The following is a 22,864-nucleotide window of genomic DNA, read 5'->3' on the forward strand; positions in this document are numbered from 1 at the left end:
CAGCCATGAGGAAGAACAGACAAACACACAAGAAGAGAGAGACAGAAAAGAGAATTACAAATATCTCATTTTTGCATACTCAAAGCACATTGTAATGTTTGTACTTGCTTTCATTTGAAGCATATGCTTTTTGGCACTCCTTCACAGAGGAGAAAATGTGATGATGTTGACAGGACTTGGACCTATTGTTTTATTTTTGTCCCTCAAAACTTCAGAAAGACCAAATATAGCAGCCACTTGGCATGTGGTCCCTGACATCCAAATATGTCCTAAAGCTTCCTCTTTCACTTTTCTGTTCACTGTGGTAGATTTCAGGGAAAAAACTGACAGGGGATTGAGGAAAGCGAGAGGAACAAAGGAAGAAAAGGTATCAAGAAGAGTTCATATCTATTTCCAGCTCAAGTGTGTACTATATTTGTTCAAGGGTACTGGTTGAAATTAAGCATCACTGTAACTCACCAAAAAATGTAATGAGAAATTGCTGATGGGAATGCAAAGACAGAGGCATCCTCTGCAGAGATTCTTTATCATCATATGCTTTTAACAGATGATGTAACAGATTGCGTAGCACTCAAAAAGTACATTTATTTTTGCTTTACAGTACACCTGCTCTGTGTGCACACGCGCACAACAAACACAAACAACTTATAGCCTGATCGTACACGTTCCCTCTGTACCTCTAGTTCTCCTCTGTGGGCAAACTAATTGGCCAGTAAAACCCAGCTGACAGCTTCTAGGCCGGTCAAGGCAAGCAGCAATAAACAACCTTTCCTTTACATGGTGACATAAAAACAATGGCATCCATCAGCTCCCTTAAAATGCCTTCCTTACCCATCTGGGGCTGTGGCTGGCTAGCCACTGAACCCACACTGTTTCAAATGGACTAGAGGTAAACGAAACAATAATAAGAGCCCACGCACCCTGGTGTAACACTGTGACAGCAGTGTGGACGAGCCTATGCAGGGAATTCATTACTGCGATTTATGCACTTCCAAAGGCCACTGTGGTTAATATTTTTTTAAATGGGGTGGAAGCATAACATAAGAGAAAATGAGAAAGACAGAGCAGTGGAATGAAATATCATGTCGGTTATCTACATAACTAGAGGACATTGTGTAGGGCAAATGCAGGATGTATTTATGTGCATAAATATAGAAAGAGTGATATTTATTATTGTCTTTGACGTGGCTGTAAACTGGGTGCTGGATTAATTGAAAAATTGAGGAAATTATTCATGCAATTTCCTTGACTGTACTAAACCAGGGGCTCAAATCACTCTAGGAGAGAATTAAGGCCATATATTATTCTTGTATTGTTTGACTGAAAATTAAGAGTGGTCAGTCCCCACAGCCATCTGCAACATACTCACAAGAGTGAACTCACACAAAGGGCACACTACATACCACACAGACTCGCACAGTGTCCGCTTCTTGCAGGGCACTTAAAAAGTGGGCTGTGTCCAACTAAAGGTATTCATTGCAGTTGACAGAGATCCCTTCTGTTGGCCGCTGAAGCACAGAATGTGACCTAAATAAAAGGCCCTCACGGTGATCCACAGCAGCGTGTTTGTGGCACAGCTGTCTGCAGCACTGCACTAAAGCTGAAAAGCTGAAGTTGGGTCATGTTGGCTTTCTGCCTGCTAGCCACACACACACACACACACACACACACACACACACGCACACACGCGCGCGCGCGCGCACACACACACACACGCGCACACACACACACACACACACACCACACCCACACCATAGTGTTTCTGACAGGCTGCATAGCGATGCTGAATTTTGATGCTGCTAACTTGTAAAGTGCAGTCTATCAACAAGAAGAAGAGGATCCGCTGGTTCTGCTGTGTCTGTCAGGTACAGCCTATAGTGACATGAGGAAAGCTCATAGACAGCTGTTATGTATTGTGCTGTATGTACATTGTAACTGACTGACCCAGTTGTGTCTCTACCCGTCTGGTCAAGCCAACCTCAATACAGCACACCAACAACTGGACAGGCCATTTTACAATGCGGAAATAGCAATAATATATGTTAGTCAAGATAATGAAGTAATCATTTTGGGTTGTAAGTGGTCTGCCAATTAGACCCCCACCCACATAGTTACTGTTGTTACACCAGTCAAGCATCAACCATTCTTTCACAGGACATAATGCCTTTACAGTGATAACAGTGGCAGATTTGACACTCAAAATAAACATGTTCTGCTCCTCAATCAAATATGATTTTAAATTGGCCTAGTAAAAAAAATAGAAAATCAATATGTGGCATTCAGCCTTGATAATTATAGGCTAATTATGGGAAAACACTGCTTTCACTACTGCCCCTTCCCCCCCCCCCAAACAAAGCAGTCTCTCCCAACTTTTTAACTACTATGATATTCATTGCAGCAGCAAGGACTGTGTTTTTTTTTTTTACAAAACATAAAGCCAAGGCCTAACGTTTCTTAACACCACATATCAGGATTTTGGATATCAGCAGACGTAGACAACAAAGTCTGGTGCTGCTGACCTGCCGCACGGTTGCGCTTTCACGTCAAGGATGGTGCGTTCAGTAATGAGTAACGCAGCGTTACTTGCATTAGTTACTGTAATAATATTACTGTTTTAGAAAAGTAATTAGTTACACTATTAGTTACCGGGAAAAATAATATTGTTACAGTAACGCATTAGAGTCCAACACTGACCAACACCAAAATTACTTGTTTAGGTTTAGGAAAAGTTAAGTGCTTTTGTAATGTAACTTAACTTACTGCATAAGTTAAAAAAGTTGATGCTTGATTACTATAGGTTGTAAGCTAGTTAGCCGGACATGCTAAAGATTGCAGCTTAGGTTTGAGAAGCCTTTTGGAAAGTTAAATGACACGTGATATTTGCTAAGCTATTATTTACAATGAATTTAGCAAGTGGTCAATTGTTAACGTGGAGATTTGTCTTAAGCCACACCACCAGTACAACAATTCCATGAACTATGCCGTTTAAAAAACATGTTTCCACAGCACATAACAAACAAGCAAACATCAAGAAGACCCAAACAACTTTTACTTTGTATGAACAGGCTCTGAAAACCACAGAGACTTCATTACATTTAAAGTGATTGTGCTGAACAGCAAGGTGTGCAAACAAAATGCAGGAGTAGATAAAACAAGGCAGGCTATGAATGTTAATGCCCATTAGCAGTGCACGTCTGTACTGCATCAGCACAGCAGGCTAAATTCTATTTAGATGCCATGCTTCTTTGGGCTCAGATGAGATAAATGGAAAATAGATTTTTTCTCTCCATCATCACAGCAGCCAATCTTGGATGAAGCCAAACAGTTGTCAAGTCTACTCTTAATTTTCTTTACTTCCCCCTAAGCTTTGAGACACACCAACACAAATAAACAAAGGTGGTATGAAAATGCAAAGTAACATCGACTTATTGCATACCAACTTTGTAGGAATTGGTGAAATCAATATGCCTTAGTCTGAGAAGACTGCTGCAGCTTCTCTTGCTGGCAAAATAAAAGGCTACTGTACAGATTGCAGTTAGTTTCTTCCTCAATCGACATCAAATGCTAGTTGCAAGATGGCCCTCAGGGCTTACAGAGCTTCTTTGAGGCCTACAGAAGCCAAGGCTACAAAAGTTGTCTTCTTCACTCTCAAACCTCGCAATGATTTCTCCAAGGTTGAAAACATTAGCAATCTCATCTCCACAGGGAATAAAATCACCTCAGTGGATGTGGCTCATCATGTGTGTGTGTTTGTATGTTTGTGTGGAAGAACACGAAGTACAGCAATTTACCTCCATTGTTTCAGGTCAAGTGAAGTTTTCCCTTTGATCCCAGGCTAGGTATATTACTGCACAGACTGGATGTAAGATTGAAGATATTGGATATTGTACACACACAAATGTATATATTTGGTTATGGGCTTGTGTGTGTGAGATAGAAAAAGGACAGCAGTAAGCCTATAACCCTGTGATTTTTTACTACACTGTACACACAAAAACACTGTATTCCTGTATGTTCAATTATCATTTAGCATTGAATGTTTTAATGTGAACACACAAAAATACAGAGTTACTAGTGCATTGCTTGCATACTTGATTGATGTGACCTACTTTCCACTTTTAAAATATTGTTCCCATATGTGTCATGAAATACGCATAGACAAAATATAATTTTAGGTGCTTTTTCCCCCTTTCTGGGCAAATATTTGTGCACACATAAACTGCAGTGTCCTTGCCATGCAAACAACTTTGGTTTTATTTTCTCAGGTTTTAATCTATCTGCCTCTGAGACATCTTCTGCCACTTAAGTACAATACTGTAGTGGTGAAGATAATTGTGTTTGTGGTGCTCGGTTTAAAGATGACATTAACAGTAAAAAGCTGGACACTGATGTGTCTTTCTAGATACAATGTATTGGTAACTCATCCATAATAGTCCACAGACCTTGCAGATATGTTTTTTTGAAGAAAAAAAAGATTTCGTTGAGAGACAGGAAAGGCAGGGAAGAGAGAGGGTGTGACATGCAGCAAAGGGCCTGAGCCGGACTCGATCCCAGGCTGCTGCGGTTAAGGACTCAGCCTTGATACGTGGTGCGTGCTCTACCAGGAGAGTTACTGAGGCAGCCCAGAGGTGAGTTTTAAGAAAGGAGCAAGTGAAACAAAACTAAATTCCATTTTTGTCCACTTTAATGGGGTCAAGGCAGAAGTCTCAGCAATAAAACTAAAACTATCTTAAGTTTTATCTATCTGTTTTTTGTAATTTGGGTGAAGTGACCCTTTACAGATATAGAGCAAAAAGATAACCGAGCAGCATGTTCTAGAATAAACAAGATTAACATTGTGCTTTTCTGAGCGGAAGAAGTCAGTAAAGCGTAAAATAAAAATTTTCCCTGTAAAACACTGAGTGACAAAAAAGCAGTAAATGCTGTCTTGCTACACACACACACACACACACACACACACACACACACAGGATGTTCTCATTGTGAATGTGTGAACAGCACCTTTAAAAAAAAAAAAACCGAGAATGATGTCGTAGAACATTTTCAAGACAGCCAGGGGCCAAAAAGCCGTTGAGGGAACTGGTAATATTTTTGTGTATCCAGATTATGTAGAAGTGGCTTTTAGGGGTGTCAGGAGAGGCTGAGAAGCACTAACTATAATGTCTTACTGTTAAAATGAGTCTTAAATGATAGATGACTGTCTTCCTTGAGTTATCCGGACTGGCTGCAGCAATGCAAGAAAAACTAATTATTTCTTGTGGTTTGTATGATGTGCTTCATAAAATATATGAATGTCTACAAAAGCAATATTGGACATGATAACAGTCCTGCCTGTGTTGGAGAGTGAATATGCCCCTCCTGATGCAGGGTCTTTCAAAGGTGTTTTTAAATTCTACACCAAGGAAGATAAGAAGCCAGGCAGTATATCTTTACTGTATCAATAAATGAAAACTCACGCAACGTGTTTCCACTTCAATTTGCATGCAGGCTTTATTTAAAACACTAAGGAATGAAATAACTGCTTGCCATCTTATCAAAACAAGCTACATAAACTTGACAAGCAAATACATATTTACAGCACATCTTTAAAGTATTTGTTTATTAACCAAACACATCATTAGAACTTGTTGTTCGATGCAGTTTCACCCGACACTTAATAGGCACGTTTCTGCTCGTTGTATTGGCTGCATTATGAAAACACATGCCTTCATGAATGGATTGATGTTCCCGTTTTCCACAAGACAGCTCATTTGTCACAACCAAACTAATTAGGCTGACTGTCAGGGCCCTCTCTGACAAATGGAGTGACTGTGTTGAGCTATAGCTCAGGATCCACCAAACACATTCTGGAGACAAATTCTTCTGGTGATGAGATCTATTTGATCAAGGTAAACAAATTAACAAAGGCAATAAGTCTAAAAAAAAGCACAGGCAAAGCTGTCTCTGATGCTACTTGTTTGCAGAACTTCAACAACACAGAAAAGTGTCTGCACTTGGTGAAAATGCAGCAATGGAAGCAACCAAGCATGGGATTTGAAGGTCATTTAAAAGTTTTAAAGGAGGTTGTGAAAATGTATTTCTGTGTACAACTCAGCAAAAGCATTGCAATTATTTTATGTGTCACCCCTGATATGCTTATTTATCTTACATTTTTTCAGTGTGCATATTTTCAACCAATAACGCATGCCTTTCATCTGAGAGACTTGGTTTCAACTTCCCACTGTGACACATCCACCAATGTGTCTCTGAGCAAGACACTTAACTCCTAGTTGCTCCAGAGGAGTGCGACCTCTGACATAAATAGCAATTGTAAGTCGCTTTGGATAAAAGCGGATAAATGCAATAACTCGATCCCAAAGTGACATCTCATCTGATGGATTCATGTAGAAATACATTAGTTGCAATAATATAAGATTGCTGTGCTGAAAAGCATTTTCCCCTTTTTTTCCTAAAAATTAACATACTCTTTCAGGAATCCCTTGATCTTTAAAAGGGAAGAGACTGAGTGGATCTGAAACTGGGCTTCAACTCATAACAAAAGGCCATGACTCCACTGAGATTGCTATTGTGTGGCTTAATGTTGAATCCATCATGCATCCAGCATACAGTGGAACTCAAGAAAAAACAGACAGCTCCTCTACGTTAGCTTTAAAGGATGCCATTTAAAGTTAATATGCTACACTTCTTTATATAAAAGGCAGTCATGTGATCTCTCAGAACTTGGTTAAATTCTGATCTTAACCGTGCAGAGGTGTCATACCAAAACCCTGCCAAACTAAAATAATGTTTCACTTTAGTTTGATGTTTTATTTTAACCATATACTTTTCTTACTCTATACTGCACTATGTGTTCCGCTTCTAGAAATGTTTTATTTGAAATTTTTATTTGAAATTTGATCTACCAGACTAAGACTTGGGAGAAAATGTAATACTCAATTGATAATTGCTGCATTCACGTGCTACTCAAGTTGTCCCATGTCCCAAGTAGGGAAGTCGTTCTTCCAACTTTGGTGTAGTCATGAGCTTTAAGTCGTAATGTGGAAACAGCATGGATGTTTTTGTATAGCGTCTGGGTTATTTTGTATGTGGTATTGCTCTCCAAGTATATTGAAAGATTTTGACATGTTTGTGTGTTTTTGACCCATATTTGTTACAGCATCAGAACATTCCCTAAAACCACTAAAATATTGCTTTACCTTGTTATGGTGGTTTATACTAATACTAATCAATTAATAAAAAGCATTTATTTTCATCCGCCATGATTTGCGTATTATGACACCAACTCAGCAAGTCAAGTACAAACTTTTCTCAGACTTTCCTAGTTGTTGTTATGATTCAAGGGGGAATTTAAGTGAAATCTACAATTTTTTTTAGGACAGGCTACGTGGGCTGAGTTCAAAACAATTAGAACTTAGTAAAATTTTGTTACTATTCTTGATTTATTTTTTTTTTAAGTGACAGCCCTAATACCTGTATTATCACAGTATCACGGAGTACAACATTGAATCCAGTCATTAAGGATTTACTTTTTCTGAGTTTAAGGATATATTTTTCCACAGTGTTAATTTTCCTGTTTTCAATTATAGATAAAACATACTGGAGGATGAGAAACCCAAGAGACATGCATAGCAGGGATAACTGATTATAGGGAGCCAAACCAAAGTAACTATTTTAGAGGACAATAATGCTATGTGTATCTATCTAGCGATCTAGCAAACTTGATATTACAGAGTGAGAATATATCATCCCTTTTCTCTGTTCTCTTAAAAAAAAAAGCTAAATATGTTTGATAAATATAAATATGTTTATTACATATATACCCTGACGATTTTCCAGTAAATGTAAGGAAACACTAACAAATTTAATTTCTGTCTGTTACAAGCTGAACATGTTATTGCTTGATGTCTTGCAGTTTGGTAAATTAAGATTTTTACAAGATGTGTACATCTTTCTTACATTTTATAAACAACCTGTGTAGATGCCTATTATCAGGATTGCCACTGGTACTCCAAGTTAGTGCGCAAATTTGCATAACAGCAAGAGTAACATGCTTGTGAATAGGCAGGCATAACAAACATATACACACACACATACATATACATACTGTATATTTATACATATATACTGTGATATACAGTATATACTGTGATATATATATAAAAAAAAAAATATATATATATATATATATTTTTCCTCCCGAATATGCCAAAACAAAGAATGTTGTGCTATTTTGGATGGGGATTACAGTTTTTGTAATTTTTTGTTCTGTTTATTTAAAATGAACAAGAAGCCAATAAACTGTTTTGAAAAAAAAAACAACAACAACTAAAAGTTCAAAGCTATCCATAAAAAGCAGGCAAGGAAATTGGACAAAAGAGGACAGCATCACCATGGAAACAAATGGATTTTCTGGTGGAAGACAATGTGTTTTCACCCCAGCTAATGAGAACTCATATGTACCAACCGCTCTGGGATCATATGTGTGGAGAGCAACAGAAGTCGCCATTTCTTGTGCTTTATATCTTCACGTATCCACAGAGCATGCAAGGGAGTAGAGAAAAAATCTTGTCTAGTCTTGTCATCTATTTTTTAGAGGATATAAATTTTGACATAAAAAAGATAGCGAAAGATAGTTGTAGACTTATTATCTCAGAAAAAAAAATTTATATAAAAATACTAAAGCACTTGTGAAGTCACCCATACTGACTACTCATTTCCAGTAAGTAGGCTGGGCTGGATTCATACCCCATTAACTGCACTGTTGGATGGACAAAAAGAAAACCTGCAGGTCCAGTGTGACTACTACATATCTATGTAATAGGGAAGATTGACAAATCAATGGAAAAATCTGAATAAGTGAGGGAAGAAACAATGAATGGGTTCAGTGGCTCTGTTTTGTTGTGGGAGACATTTTTATGGTTTTGGGTCCTCTTAGAAAGAAGGGCCACTGACACTCAACATAGAGTAATTACCTTAATCATGTGATGAAACATTTTGATCCTGATGGAAATCTTATCCAGGATGCCAATGCAAATAAACACCTATGGGAGATTTTGAAACTGATGTGTTTTTTGGGTTGTTCTTCTAATTTGTCACCTATTTGTAAGTTATTGATGGGTATAAAATATGAGATACACTTCAACACTTCCCAATTATTCCTTTGTTGTTTATGATTTTGCACTAATCAGACTGAAATTATGTTTTAATTATGTGTTTATATGGTATGGTGAGTTTATTTGGTAAGGTGCTTTTGCTTAATATGCATTTCATCAAAATTCCTCTCAAAGTGGGACACTATAACATTCAAAAGCTATTCTGAGCATGCCAAAGCACAAACTAATAAAAACATCAGGAAAAAAGAGTTCGCCTATGTTTGGATATACACATTTCCATCTGTAAGAAACCTTCCTGTTTATATTCTCTCTTAATAGCCGTGAAATCTGGGGCGCTTGATCCTGAACTACATGGAAGTGGCATATTGCTGTGATAGCTAAATCTAACCCTCTAGAGTCAGGCTGCGTGCGTGTGTGTGTGTGTGTGTGTGTGTGTGTGTGTGTGTGTGTGTGTGTGTGTATATATCTCACACTGCAGCATCATACATCAGCCACGTCCATAGCCCACATGTGAAGCTGCTAATGTGGCTAATGTCAGTGTAAGGCTGACTGTTTCCTCCTTGTGGCATTTCTTCTGTGTTCGTACACTTGTATCTAATAATGAGTGCTGCTGCTTCGTCTTCATCATACCTGCTATTTTCAGTCTTGCAGTTGTACTTGTGAGCAACACAAATAAACTGAACGTAGACAATTAAACATTACAAAACAAACTGTGTAAATTCAGGTGCCTCACTGTGTGTTTCCCCGTGATTTTAATCCTCTGCCTATTGACTTAAAATGTAATGGATTGTTGCACATGACTTGCAAAGCATTCATGTTGTTTTATGAAAAGACATTAGCACCCACATTCACTGCTGGAACAAGCAATGTGGTTGTGCACATGCACTTTGCTTGTACAGTATGCACAGTAAGGTCACTTGCCACAGTCGCGCGGTATTAGCATCAAACTGCTGCCACAGGCATCCAGAGTGTCAGGTGATTTCAAGCAACTGATTCTACACTTAATTACATGTTAGCAAATAGAGCTGACCTTAAGTGCCAACAGCTAATGTGCTAATATGCTTTTAGCTGATATTGTTTAAATTGCTACTACTGTCCTTTGCCAAACAATGTATTATATTAAACAATATATGCTAAATAAAGATAAAAAAATATATTAACAGAGAATCAGCAAAGCCTAATAGCAAACAATAATTTGTGATTTGCATCTAATTCAGCTCAAAAAATAATTAAGCTTTCTGGGAAAAAAGTCAAGAAAACTGTAAAAAAAAAAAAAGCTAATTTGTCTGCCCGTTTCTTTTAGGAAAACACTTAAACATAATGGTCTGATGACCAGCTGAAGCTTTTTGATGAGATTACCTCAGCTCCATCTCTAAGACTAATGCAAGGCTATCTGCTTAACTTCTGCCGGCAGAGGTTACAGACTGGTAATGGGAGGTACTTGGGTAAAACGAGGAAAAAGCTGGATGATTTGTGCCTCTCCTTCACTGTGGGTGGCATGTCACATCGAGGACACGTCAACAGATGCCTGACAGATCTGGGAGTGAGATCCAACTGAGCAAGAGGAGTTGGGTGGGGGGGTCTAACCCGCTGTCTACTCGCATGAGTGCTGGTGGATGCATATCCGGTGCGACACACACATACACAAGGAAAGCAATCACAAATACAACGCCATGCATTCACACACAACAAAGACACACACACACACACACACACACACACACACACTCACACAGAGGCTAGGTGGCAGAATTCCAGCTCTCCTCGCACACTGTGGAGATTTGAGCCTCAACCAAACATGCTGCCTACACAGAGAGCAAGTGTCAGACCAGGTGAGCACCGTGCGGTTAGCAGCTAGTTCCCAGCTGACCTCAACTCAAAACCTGGTGATATGGAGAGGAGAAATACTTACTAAGTGGAACCAGTGAGACTTATGTCATCAAAATGGACTCAATTATGTCTCCTGTCAGCCCAGGTTTAGCCGATGTCTATCAAAGACTCAAGACTGGGGCCTTGCTGCTAAACTCAGATTACTGAGATGGCTTCCCTTCAGCAGGAATTCAGTGGCTGTTCTCTGTTAGCGGGTAGCCGTGGACAACATGTTATGTTATTCAGGGACCACATTCAGAAACATCTATAATAAATTATTCCATTAAAATGGAAAGAGAGAAAAAAGGGAAAGACATCAAGAAAGAGAGAGACATGAAGAATTGAGAAATGCATCAGTAGGCTAGTGCAGCATAGAGTTGTTTTTCAGATGCATGTTCATGTCTGCCTCTAATTAATTCTCTTATGTTTATTATTCACTCTGGCTTGCCACAATTATAAGACCCAATATCCTAAAAGCAGAATTACTCTCACTTTAAGACATGACATGTTATTTGCGCATCCAAGGTCAATTAAATCGATTTTTCTGTATATAAAAAACCCCTCAATCCCTGAAAACAAGGGAGTGCATTCACAAATCTGTGATTTTTCAGGCCAATTCCAATATTTGTTTTAACAATGTTCATTTAACAATGTTCAGAATGCTCTGTTCTTTTCAAACACTGAGTGTGCATGGAGATGGAAAATTTAAACACTTTACAGGCTAATACGGATATTATAGGCAGGTTTCCCATGGAGACTAAAGAGTACACAGGTCAAGTAAAACTCAATGTTAGTTATATTTTCAAAGTGTGTAAAACACTAATAAGTGACAAATTTAAAAAAAACAGTGGCCTACAAATCAGCTGAGAGGGAAGAAACTAAATGAGTTTGTCTCAAGTGCAAAGTCGAATATTATGCATTTTCATAGATACTTGAACTGTGGTATTGTTTCAAACCTTATGATAACTTATTCATGTGACTAAGATAATTGAGTTGCAGTTTTTTTTACAGTGTGATGAAAAGTACATCAAATAAATGTCCTTTGTTCCCATTACTGTTAAGTGTTGGAATTAGAAACAAAGCGTTGAGGCTATAACGGGGATTCGCTGTTGAGTGTTTCATGAACGGCCAAATGAACCGTGAAATGTGCTGCTCATTGAGCAAGTTAAATTAGCTTCCCATTTCATAATTTGCTCAGGTACACACAGAACAGCCACCAACTTACTGGTATACTGAGGTGCTACACATTACAATAATTGACATTTACTTTTTTGAATATTATGTTATCATGGGCAACACTCAAGATGTGAACCCTGGTCGAGGAGTCCCATTTCTGCAACAGGGATATAATCTTAAATTAGGGTTTTCAACTGTAGGGGGAAGAAAAGTATTTAAATTTAGCTTGCGAATGTGTGAATTATGAATTAATGAACTGGGGAGGCTTAAAGATAAGGAAGTTCTAGCTGAGCATTTCGCAGCACTCTATATTAAAATATATTAAGGCCTCATTAATACCTTAATCATAAAGACATTTCAGAATACTGAATCATTCATAGAGTTGCTGAAAGTGTGGAAGGATTAATAATTGTTTGTGATCACTATCACTTAAGGGCCACATTTACAAGTATTAGCCCTATAAGTATTAGCCCTAGTATCATCTACGGCACCCAATGTGTATTCTCAATAAACCTCTTCTCTGGTTGCCAATAGATGAAAAAAATGAAGAATTAATCACACCTTGCCTAAAAGCTCCATAGCTGAACGAATGAGTTATTTGCTCGCTGACTACAGTAGATTAGCTCAGTCCGGGGAGTTTATTGTTAATCTGTGAGTACCTTTGAGTCAGTGTGGCATGAAGAGAAGCTCTCATACATTCCCACACCGTCAGTAGTATGTCCAGCTGGACGTCCACTCTCCGATCTTCTCTTTCTAGCTTACCTACAACACCTCTCCATTCTTTGATCATTCCTCTTCTATCTTTTCCCCATAACCCCCCGGTGTCCATTTTGTTCTGCTGTGATTGCCAGTATCAGCGCCATGGCTCTCCTCCCACTGGCCAAGATTTACCTCATCTGATCATCCCTAATTACACACTCATTCGCTACCTAATCTCCATAAACACACTCCGCAGAAAACCACTTGATGTTGGAAACCAAAAATGTTGGTTGCACAGGATAGCATCAAGATTTCAGTATTTGAAAGAAAATTGTTTAATTGAAGAGTGTGGCTGCACAGCGGGAATTCTGTGATACAGCCTCAGCTATCAACCTGTTTATCCCTCTCCCTCTCCAAGCTACCATGAGATACAGAAAATATTGGCTTAAAGTCTGTTTGTAACACATTACTGCTTTTCAAATAGCCTTCCATATTGACACGAGCTAGCGCAATGATATGTGTTCAAATGGTAAGCTGTGCTCAGTGTAAATCCAGCGTTCTGGCAGTGGCCCCGGGCCTTAGGGTTCAGGGTTGGCTCGTCTGCAAGAACTGAGCCTGAGATGGGATCCTATGCGTGATTATATATTAACCACTCATGGCAATGATGATGCACTATTTCCATCCAAATTCAGCTGCAGGTGCTGTAATTGTTATGAACATAGTGCTTTATTCTTTTCTAATTTATTTCCTGTGAGTATAAAAACTCTGTACATCACATTATAGCTCAAAATAAGTCAGTACACAAATCAGTCCACTGTCAAGCAGACGGATATTTTAAAGTTTTAGAATTATAAAGTAATTAATAAAATGGCTGGTTTTTGGTGGGAATAGCCTGTATGTTTAAGAGTTTCCAATTGCAAGGCATGAACTCTGTTGATTGTTTTGTTAATGTCTGTGCTCCAATGGCAGTGAAAACAGCCCTTAGTCCCAGTATGTGCATGTTATGTATTGTCTTTACATTTGAGTCAAAGAGCAGATTTTCTGAAAAAAACAGTGCTGTGCAGGTGTGGAAAAATGCTGTATAGTAAGAATACTTTCAAAAATCGACATGTTAATAGATTATATCTATCAATTGGGTGAACAGAAGATAATTTTAAAACAAATCAATATTTGGTGTGACATCCTTTTGCCTTCAAAACAGCATCAAAACATTATACAAATTAAGGAGATATGTAATTTGTCAGGCTACCAAGAGGTGCAATTTGAGTTTAAAATCATTTTTAAAATGCAGCAGATGGAATCATTTTTAGATGATGATCATATTTGGATTTTGATTTCAAATGTAATGGTAATACATGAGAGGCACACACTGGAGCTATGTCAGCCCCTGTGTCATTATATTTGTATTTGGACATAAAAAAGTAACATTCATGAACAGGAAAGATCATGTGTATTATACAGCATCCATCAGCAAGTGAAAGTAGTAAAATGATGATTATGATGTCAGATTGTAAATCTAGTAATATTTTTATTTGTGTCCTATGTCCTAAAAACAACTCGAAATCCTTTGCCCTCCCTCCTGTTTGCTGTCTGCACAGCATTGCCAGAGTGCTTTGACTTATGCCTGGCACAGTAAACAAGTTCAGCACTTTTACTCGCTATTAAGCATTTTCACATACTTTTTAAACTGTTTATCTCACCACCGCCATCTGCTCTGTCACCAGTTGTTATTTCACAAACAGGAAAATAAAAACATTTCATCCAAGCCTCTGTGAAAGCTCTTTTTCATATTTGTCTGTTGTCTCATCTCAACATCTTCCCGTCATCCCCCTTTTTCTTGCCATTCGCCCCTCTGTCACTCTCTGCTCAGCATTTTTTGTGTCTTTCTGTCACATTCCTTCTGCCATCTATGGCAAGCTGTCAACCTTGACAGATGTGTTTCCACTAAAAGTGCATCAAAAGGTTATAACTGGCGCAAGAAAGGCTGTGTTAAAAACGTCAAAAGTGAATTGTGAGTGTGCAGGCGTGAAAATTTACAGCATTCAAAGGTGGCCTTAATATATATGATATTATACAGGTTATATAGGTTTTACTTTATGTACTGCTTTACCTCCGTGAAACCCACTTTATAGGTAGACACTGACCTGTGCATGCAAAGCTACTTACATTTACCAAAAGCAGTATAATGATCCAGCGGAGAAAAGAGAAGCATAACTCACTTTTATTGTCTCATCTTCGGCATTTTTTCTCTCCTGTGCTTAATTCCAGTCTCCTCGTCCTCCGTGCATGCACATTTCTCCACCTTGGAAGGGAATAAATACAAAATACATGGCTGAGAATTCATCACAACATATCAAAATACTCCTGTGGTGCCCTAGTGGCTAATGTGCTGGCCTATGTGCCATGTTGCTCATGCTGTTGCTCCCTTTCGCTTTTTTCAAGACACATTTCAGTGTTGTTATTACTGGTGAAATCCTGGGGGGAGGGTGGACAGCAATATAAATAAACCCTTTTAAGTAGACCCCAGAACAAAATGGAAAACTTTGATCTTCATTGACCAGAGAGGGTGAAATAAAATACATTCCTGTGTGCATAATGAACCAAGCCCAATTTTGTTTGGCTGTAAAATCACAGAACAAAAATGTTGGTTTTGATCCAAAACTTTGGGAAACAACATCTCAGGGAAACAGCACGAAAGGAGTGAGGGGGCATGTGCAGAATTATTTTTTAGGCAAGAAAAAAGTAAAGATATAGGGCCGAAAATCATTTTAAGCCTATTTGAACTTGTAGCGTGTTAAGTGTTTTGAGGGGAGGGTGAAACCAGTCTTTGTCTCAGGGCAATGACTCACCCTGCTTTACAATAAAGCAGATCACCAACACTGTGCTCCCGTTTCTTAAAGCACGCGGCTGTGGCCTGTCATGTTGCTGAAGATTTTTTCTCACAAGAAAAGGGCTTATGTAAGAAACATCTAGCTCTGAGACACATCTTATATAATTATCCCTTGTAATAACCTATCAAACCAGATTCATTGTTGTGCTTTTGAGACTGTGCACACTGAAACACTTTGCAAATTAGTTTTCTAGAAAACATCAATTTCCTGATATCCCATGAAGGTGATGAAGGGGAGGTGGCAGGTAGTTCGATGTGGGAGCAAGGAACAGATGGTGGTCTGTCCGACGCTCGCCAGGTGGGATTTGGCTGGGACAGGTTGCACACATACACACAAACACACAGGTCAGAGGGAGGGCACTGATACTCCTGTGGGGCTTCAGGTCCTTTTCACATGACAAGGATGCTGGGATACCAATAAAACCAAAGTCTTGCAATGTAAAGTTCATGCAAAGTTGGTGCAGAATTGTAACAAAACACAAAACTATGTAGGCCTATATTTATGATCTTAGAAATGTGTGGTTCTACAGTATATGACAATTTGGTGAAAAATGCTAAACATGACCTGACCTGACCTGTAATTTTCTAAAGTTCTGCCCCTTTACCTGCTTTGAGATAGGGTTTAAGGAGCTGAAAAAAACAAGAGACAAAAAAGACATTTTTCCTTGTTTGAATTTGGTGAAAAGCTCTTTTTTCACCATTAGCTGTAATGCAAGACAGTTAGCTTGCTAATGGTAATTACTCTGCTCACGCCAATGTTTGTAAGTTACTCAGTCACTGTGACCAAACTTTTAATATGTAAGAATTTGAAATTTTAATAAATTCAGGTTTGTAGCTGTTGAATTATTGAACAATTTACTGATCTGATGCAAACTCTGAAATCTGGTGCTAAGTGAATTTTCAGTATTAGAAGGTCTTCTCTACAACTCACCTGATCTGGAAAACCCCAACTGAAAATGTGCAAGGATTTGATCATTTATAGTTAGAGTACCTCTAAGGTGCCTGTTATTTTGAAGAATGACAGAAACCTCAAAACCACTCAGATTGCAGGTTGAACTTTGTAATCTCAAATTCACTCACAAATGAGGAATATACTGTATATATGGAGCAAATTATAATTTTATACCACACAGAAGCCTTCACTGTTTAATTAAGAATGATAGCATTATAAACATACATGCAAGTATGGAAATATAAATATTTGTGATAAAAGTGGTAAAACTGTCTTTAAATGAGCCGCCTCATAGTTACAACTGAAAAATGACAACAACTTCAGTAAAAGAAGTGATTTCACATCTCATGTGTCCTCTCCTCTTTGTCAACCATATCACCAGGGGAGAATTTTAATTTCACACTCTGCTGGAGTGCATAACACACACATCACCTAAACACAGGTACAGAAACAGAGAGATGGGGGGGCTGATGTAAAATTTATCAACATATGTATTCACGAATGAGTAAACCAAGGGATGAACATAAATTAATACATGAGATGATTAATACATGAGCTACTACAGCTTTCAGAGCAATAATGATGCCACTGCTCTGTGACACTAAGCAGCGTAGGCAAAGCAGACCCAATGGCCACTCCCTAGCTGTTTCTACTTTCAAATCAACAACAGGGACATGCTCACAAAAATTAAGAATGCGATTAAACCTTCATTATAATGTTTAAATACATTTGAGGGCATCCAATCAGGCATTAGGAAAGGTCTTCATTACTGTCAAACAGCACGTGTGCAGACTCGAGCAGCTACATGTACCAAGATTTGACTTGAAGAAGTTGTTCAAAGTGTCCATCTCCAGTAAGCTTCCTGTAAGTCATGTGCAGCTCTAAATCTGTAATCTGAATAATTCATGAGTGAACAATAAATACCAAAGAAAAGAAGAGGTCTGTCAAAAGGGGAAATGACTGTGACCTTCCATGCAAAATAAGTGGAAGTCAGGAGAGCGATGTGCAGTGAGAGATAGGTATAAGACAGGGATGAAAAATGACAGGGGAACAGAAACAGAAACACAGACAAAAGAATGAGAGGGAAATAAAGTGAGAGCTGTACAAACGAGAGAAGAATTTCCACTCTTGTAAAAAAAATAATAAAACCCTCCATATGCTGGAGTGTGATACAGAAATAGGTCCCTCTGTATTCATGAATCTCTTAGAGCACAATCAGTGGGGTATGCGATACATAAAAGATGAGGCCGAGTTTGACCTGTGCACTGAGGGGAGGGGAAGTGTTCTGCAGAGCCTGGTCCGGAGGATATGGCGCTTTAGACTCTGTCAGGGCATCCTTTGAAGTCTTGGCAGATGAGGATGGGCTGTGGATCAGCCCGTGGCCCTGCTGCATTAACCCCCCGAGCCCCAGCAATGCTTGCACTGAATCAGCAGCAGCACCAGCGGGCTGCCTGCCTGGCCAGCATCATGCATAATCTCTATGCTGGTGTAGCACAGATCCATTATACACAGCCATTATTCAAACTTAAGCAGTGATTATCTTTATGCTTTATTACATTTTCACAGCAGCGTGACTTCACACCAGTCAGCAGCTGATCTGATGTTGATGCTTATTTTGAACAAAGATGGAATTTGTGAAGCACAAGCTCGTAACAGCAACTCATGTGTTGTCATGCAATTCCTTATCTGCCAGCAGACAGCGCACACACACACACACACACACACACACACACACACACACACTTATCTAGTAGAACATCAAGATCGGTACAGATTGAAAGTCACACATATGCTCGCACATACACACACAAACGGACTGTCAGCGCACTTTTGCATGATTGTTTGAGGCATGGGGCACTCTAGTGATAAATAGAAGTGAGTCACGTCAGAAAGAGGATTAGAGGGACTGTGAAAAAGCAGAGAATTATTGACGGAAAAGAGGAAGATTTAGACTTAGCTCTGCCAGTCCACAACCGCCTTTAACCCCTCTCCCCTCTACATACACACTCTTACAAATAAACTAGTGATGACTCAGTGAGACAGTCTCAGGTCACTTTGGACTGACATTGCTCAGGTGAACTATAAATCCAAGCTGTGGCCCACTTTGACCCGACTTTTTCTATAAGACCTAATTCCAACGCTGCAAAAACAGTCAGCTATATACATAACAGTAGCATCCCTCGAAAAACCTGAGGGCTGGACCATTGTCATACATAATGGATGAAGGAATACACGGACACGGACACAGACTCAGACGTGGACTTGTAGAATCTCATCTATCTGCAGAAAAACACACTAATCCGATTCAAAATACTCCCAAATCTCTGCGTGATTAAAATTATTCCAGCTTTTGAATAAATCGTGGGCGATTAAACTAACCAGGATACCCGTCTGCGTCTACAATCTCTTTTTTATGCTTTTTCCTGCTGCCCAATAAACTGCATTTCAAGAAGGAGACATGGTGTACAAAAATCTGTCTCCAGGTCTGACAGTTAGGCAGAAAAATATGTTTTAGGACCACTGGCCAGTCAGAGAGAGGTAGGTAAACTCTTTGCACTGCTCAAAAAAACTAGAATGTGAGTTATGTCTGTGTGTGAAGGCCTACTTGTATGTATGTTTGCCTGTCACTGTGTGGTTGTGTTTTTTTTTTTTTTTACAAGGGCACTGAGATGTGTACAGTATTTGCAATTGAAATGCAGGGCATGATTCAGAGGCAAGGGCGGGTTGACAGCACCCCACCTGGGTGGTTAGACTTCCAAAGGGCACACTTAATGAATTCACAGTGCTGTAATGCGAGAACCACACACTGATGACAGGTAGTTATTTATTAAAAATCAGGTGTTTGTGTGTGTGTGTGTGTGTGTGTGTGTGTGTATACACCTGCATGTGTAGATGCACAGAATTCAGGTTTGAGTCAGTGTAAGGAAGAGAATTGATGGCACTGTAAAATCAAGCAGTGAATTCACTTTAGTTGTGTCCCTAGTTGTTTTCTGTGTCCCTTCAGAAGAACAAGCTAAGTTTCACACTACCTCTGATGATCTCTCCTGTCAGAGAGAAACATAGTAACAATAAAATGTAAAGAACAGATCTTGAACTACATGGAAATGCAGAAATACGAGCACACTGGGAGGTTAATGCTGAAGCTGGATTCAACTAAGATCTAATCTTTTGTTTCATATTGGACTCACTTCAGTATTAGCAAGTCTGCTAACCTTTGCAGAGAGCAGGAGAAGCATACTGAAGGTACAAAAAGAGATGTGATAACTTTTGTCACTATCGTTCTATGCACATTTGTCTTTTTGACATCATTGTCAGTTTATATTAGGACAGGATATGGGTTATATCCTAGAATACATATGAACAGCAGCCAAAACAATCAGATATGAGCAGCAAATTTGGCACTGAGTGTGAAGGCCTGTGGTGTGAATCTAGTGGAAGAGTAAAGGAGACATATGGCGCATTATAACTGTGTGAATTTTACCAAGTCTAAAAGTGAAATGAATACCAATATGATCACTACAGTTTCTTATCTTTCAGCTTGACTCAATAGATGCTGACGGATCAGATAATCCCTCCTACTGGCTGACTATTGCATTGTGCTTCCTTTCATTCACCCTCAGGGTATCTCTTGCCATTTTCAGTGTTAACTAACTCTGACATGCAGTTGACCTAGCTAACAAGTTATATAATAATGATGTAAAGTTTGACTGAAATTTGAATTCTCCACACAAATGTTAATACAAGATGTTCCCTTTTTCCATAAGCCCACATAGTGCTGTATGCACCATTAGTGATTCAAAACATTAAACCTTTGGGTGGACCCATTTTGCTTGTATTTCACTCGGAATGTGGGAGCTTGTAAACTCTGCTAACTAGCTTCCACTCGGAAAGCCAAATCTAGTTATCCAGGCTTGCTATCGTTAGCATTGATTCCCACTTACTTTTTGTTAAAATAATTTCAACATCTGCTGAGTCATTGGCAGCCCCCACATTTTTTGGTCAAAATTAAATTTTTTATTTCAGTTCGTGTTGAATTCTTCATAAGGCAGGTAATTAGCTCCACACCAAATCTTCCTCAATAATATTTCACCCCATGAGCTCCTGTCAGCTTTGTGCTCTTTCAGCATCCCCTTGACAATTCTGATTGGATTAAGAAATTTAACAACCCAGATTGTTTCCTTTATGTAAAATGAAAATGTTCAGTTAGATCTATCTCCAGTGAGAAACGGGTTCGGCACATCTTTTTAAACACAAATCATATTAACACGTATTCTGAGAGACTAACATGAACCTCAAGCCACCACAACGTTTCCACACATCAATTCCAACAGAAAATACAATATAGTCTAATAAATCGAATTCTACGGGGACGCATGCCTTTGAGGTCTGAGCTTTGAGAGGCGGAAGCAGAGAATGAACTGTTAATAGACCATCTTGTCACAGCTCCAGTCCATCTCCACTCTCCATTCATATCTGTCTCCCTCATCTTCTGTCTGCTGCTCCCTCTCCAAGCTGCACCGACAACCTTATTTGTGATCTTTTTTGCTCTTCCACTCTTTTGTTCTCTCTCCTTAATAATCTGTGTTCTCTCCAGTCCTCACTTTATTTTCGCTGGAGACAATCTCTCTCTCTCTCTCTCTCTCTATCTTTACTTGGCTCCTTCTCTCACTCCATCGCTCTCCACATCTCAGTCACAATAACAGCAGCGATCTATCAGAACATTTTCTGTAACCAGAGGGCAATTTTCTAGACTTGGCAGAGCAACAGCCTTTTGCTATACTGTACCAAGACACTGGTGTAACAATAACACCAGGAAATCTGACTAACACAGAATAGTGTGTATGCTGCATCAGCAGCGTTAGTAAAGCAGCAACAGTCCAGGCCTGTGATTTTACACAAATTCACAAGGCTGCCATGGGCTGTGGATGACTGACATGAGCTGAGGAGGGAGAAGGGTGAATACAAATAGTGGTTCATGAGAAGGGTGGTGCTCAGTGGCTTAAGTGGACACAAGCTAGGGACTCCAATCAGGCCTGAACTTATCCTGTACCAATTAAGAACCCGCAGTTCAACGCCCAGGATCTAATTAAATCTCTTTCTGAGTTCTCACTGTGAAAAGATTGATTGAAAGTCCTGGACACAAGCCAGACAAATGAGAGAATGCAGTTATGAGAGAAGTTTTTGTTCTTTTAACAGGCACAGCTCTTGGCATTCAAGACTACATTGATCTTGGGTCAGACGTAAAGAGTTTCAATGCGGTCCCATAACTCAATGCTCTACAGTACTTTGAAGAGATGATAAATGGGATCCGGCTGAGAAGAGGAAACGGAAGGCTGATGATGAGTGAGATGGTGGCGGTGATTATGTACTTTTTCTTCACCCTGCTAAGCCTCTTTGTAATCTCTTTTGATCTCATTCTCTGCCCTCTTTCACATGCACCACCAAGCAGCAGTGAACATACTATTCCTGATGTAGACACAAGCACAAAGCTCAGGGTGGATGTTTTGCCCAGAGCAAGAGATGGGAAAGAGATGACAAATGTGTGATGGGACAATTTTCCAAAATATGAACTCTTTCCTTTTGAATATCTCTGTAACAATTTTGGATGGTTAAAAGGTAGCTGCTGGCACTGTGAGATGAGAGATTGGATATCACAAAGTTGGCTGAAGTAGAAAATGTAAATTTTCATTGGCTTCTAACATTCATAGTGGACATGACGAACATAATCTTTATTCTTCAGGAAAAAGAGCAGTAAGCCTCATCTATAGCCAAATTGTTCAGCCTTGGCTTTCTTTGGGATTTAATGGATAAGGCTGGTGCAGTTCTATATTTTTCTTATTGTTAACAAATCCCGTTAAAAGTCAAAATTATTCTTACTAACAAGTATTGTCTGCGTAGCCAAAGCCTGACATAACGTATCCCTCTGCCATAAACCTTCACTGGTTTAGTTATTAAAATTAAAATGAATTTAAAAATGAGCCACCTCTGACATTTTGAGTCCTGCTGCTGAAAATACTCGCTAGTGCGCCAAATCCCTAGATGAAAAGAGTTCCCAACAAATGCTATTCACTGCTGTTAAGAGTAACATTAGCTAAAAATTAAGTATAAATTAAGTATACATTACTGGACTTGATTTTAAACATTTACATCTTTAGTAGGAACCAG

The 22,864-nt window shown here is 39.0% G+C and overlaps 1 protein-coding gene across 3 annotated transcripts in view; it reads right to left on the reverse strand.

The window, feature by feature from the left end:
- The window catches only part of dlgap1b (discs, large (Drosophila) homolog-associated protein 1b), a 56,524-nt gene extending 41,317 nt beyond the window's left edge, over positions 1-15,207 (reverse strand). For all 3 annotated transcript variants that reach the window (XR_005445686.1, XM_038729417.1, XM_038729422.1), the window contains exon 1: positions 15,077-15,207. The gene's annotated coding sequence lies outside the window, so the exon portion shown is untranslated. The remainder of the gene's footprint in view (positions 1-15,076) is intronic.
- Between the last annotated feature and the right edge of the window lie 7,657 nt (positions 15,208-22,864).

This window comes from Micropterus salmoides, unplaced genomic scaffold (assembly GCF_014851395.1).
Source record: "Micropterus salmoides isolate LMB-PRFRI ecotype aquatic unplaced genomic scaffold, ASM1485139v1 Ms_hic_scaffold_1, whole genome shotgun sequence".
NCBI classification, from domain to species: Eukaryota; Metazoa; Chordata; class Actinopteri; order Centrarchiformes; family Centrarchidae; genus Micropterus; species Micropterus salmoides.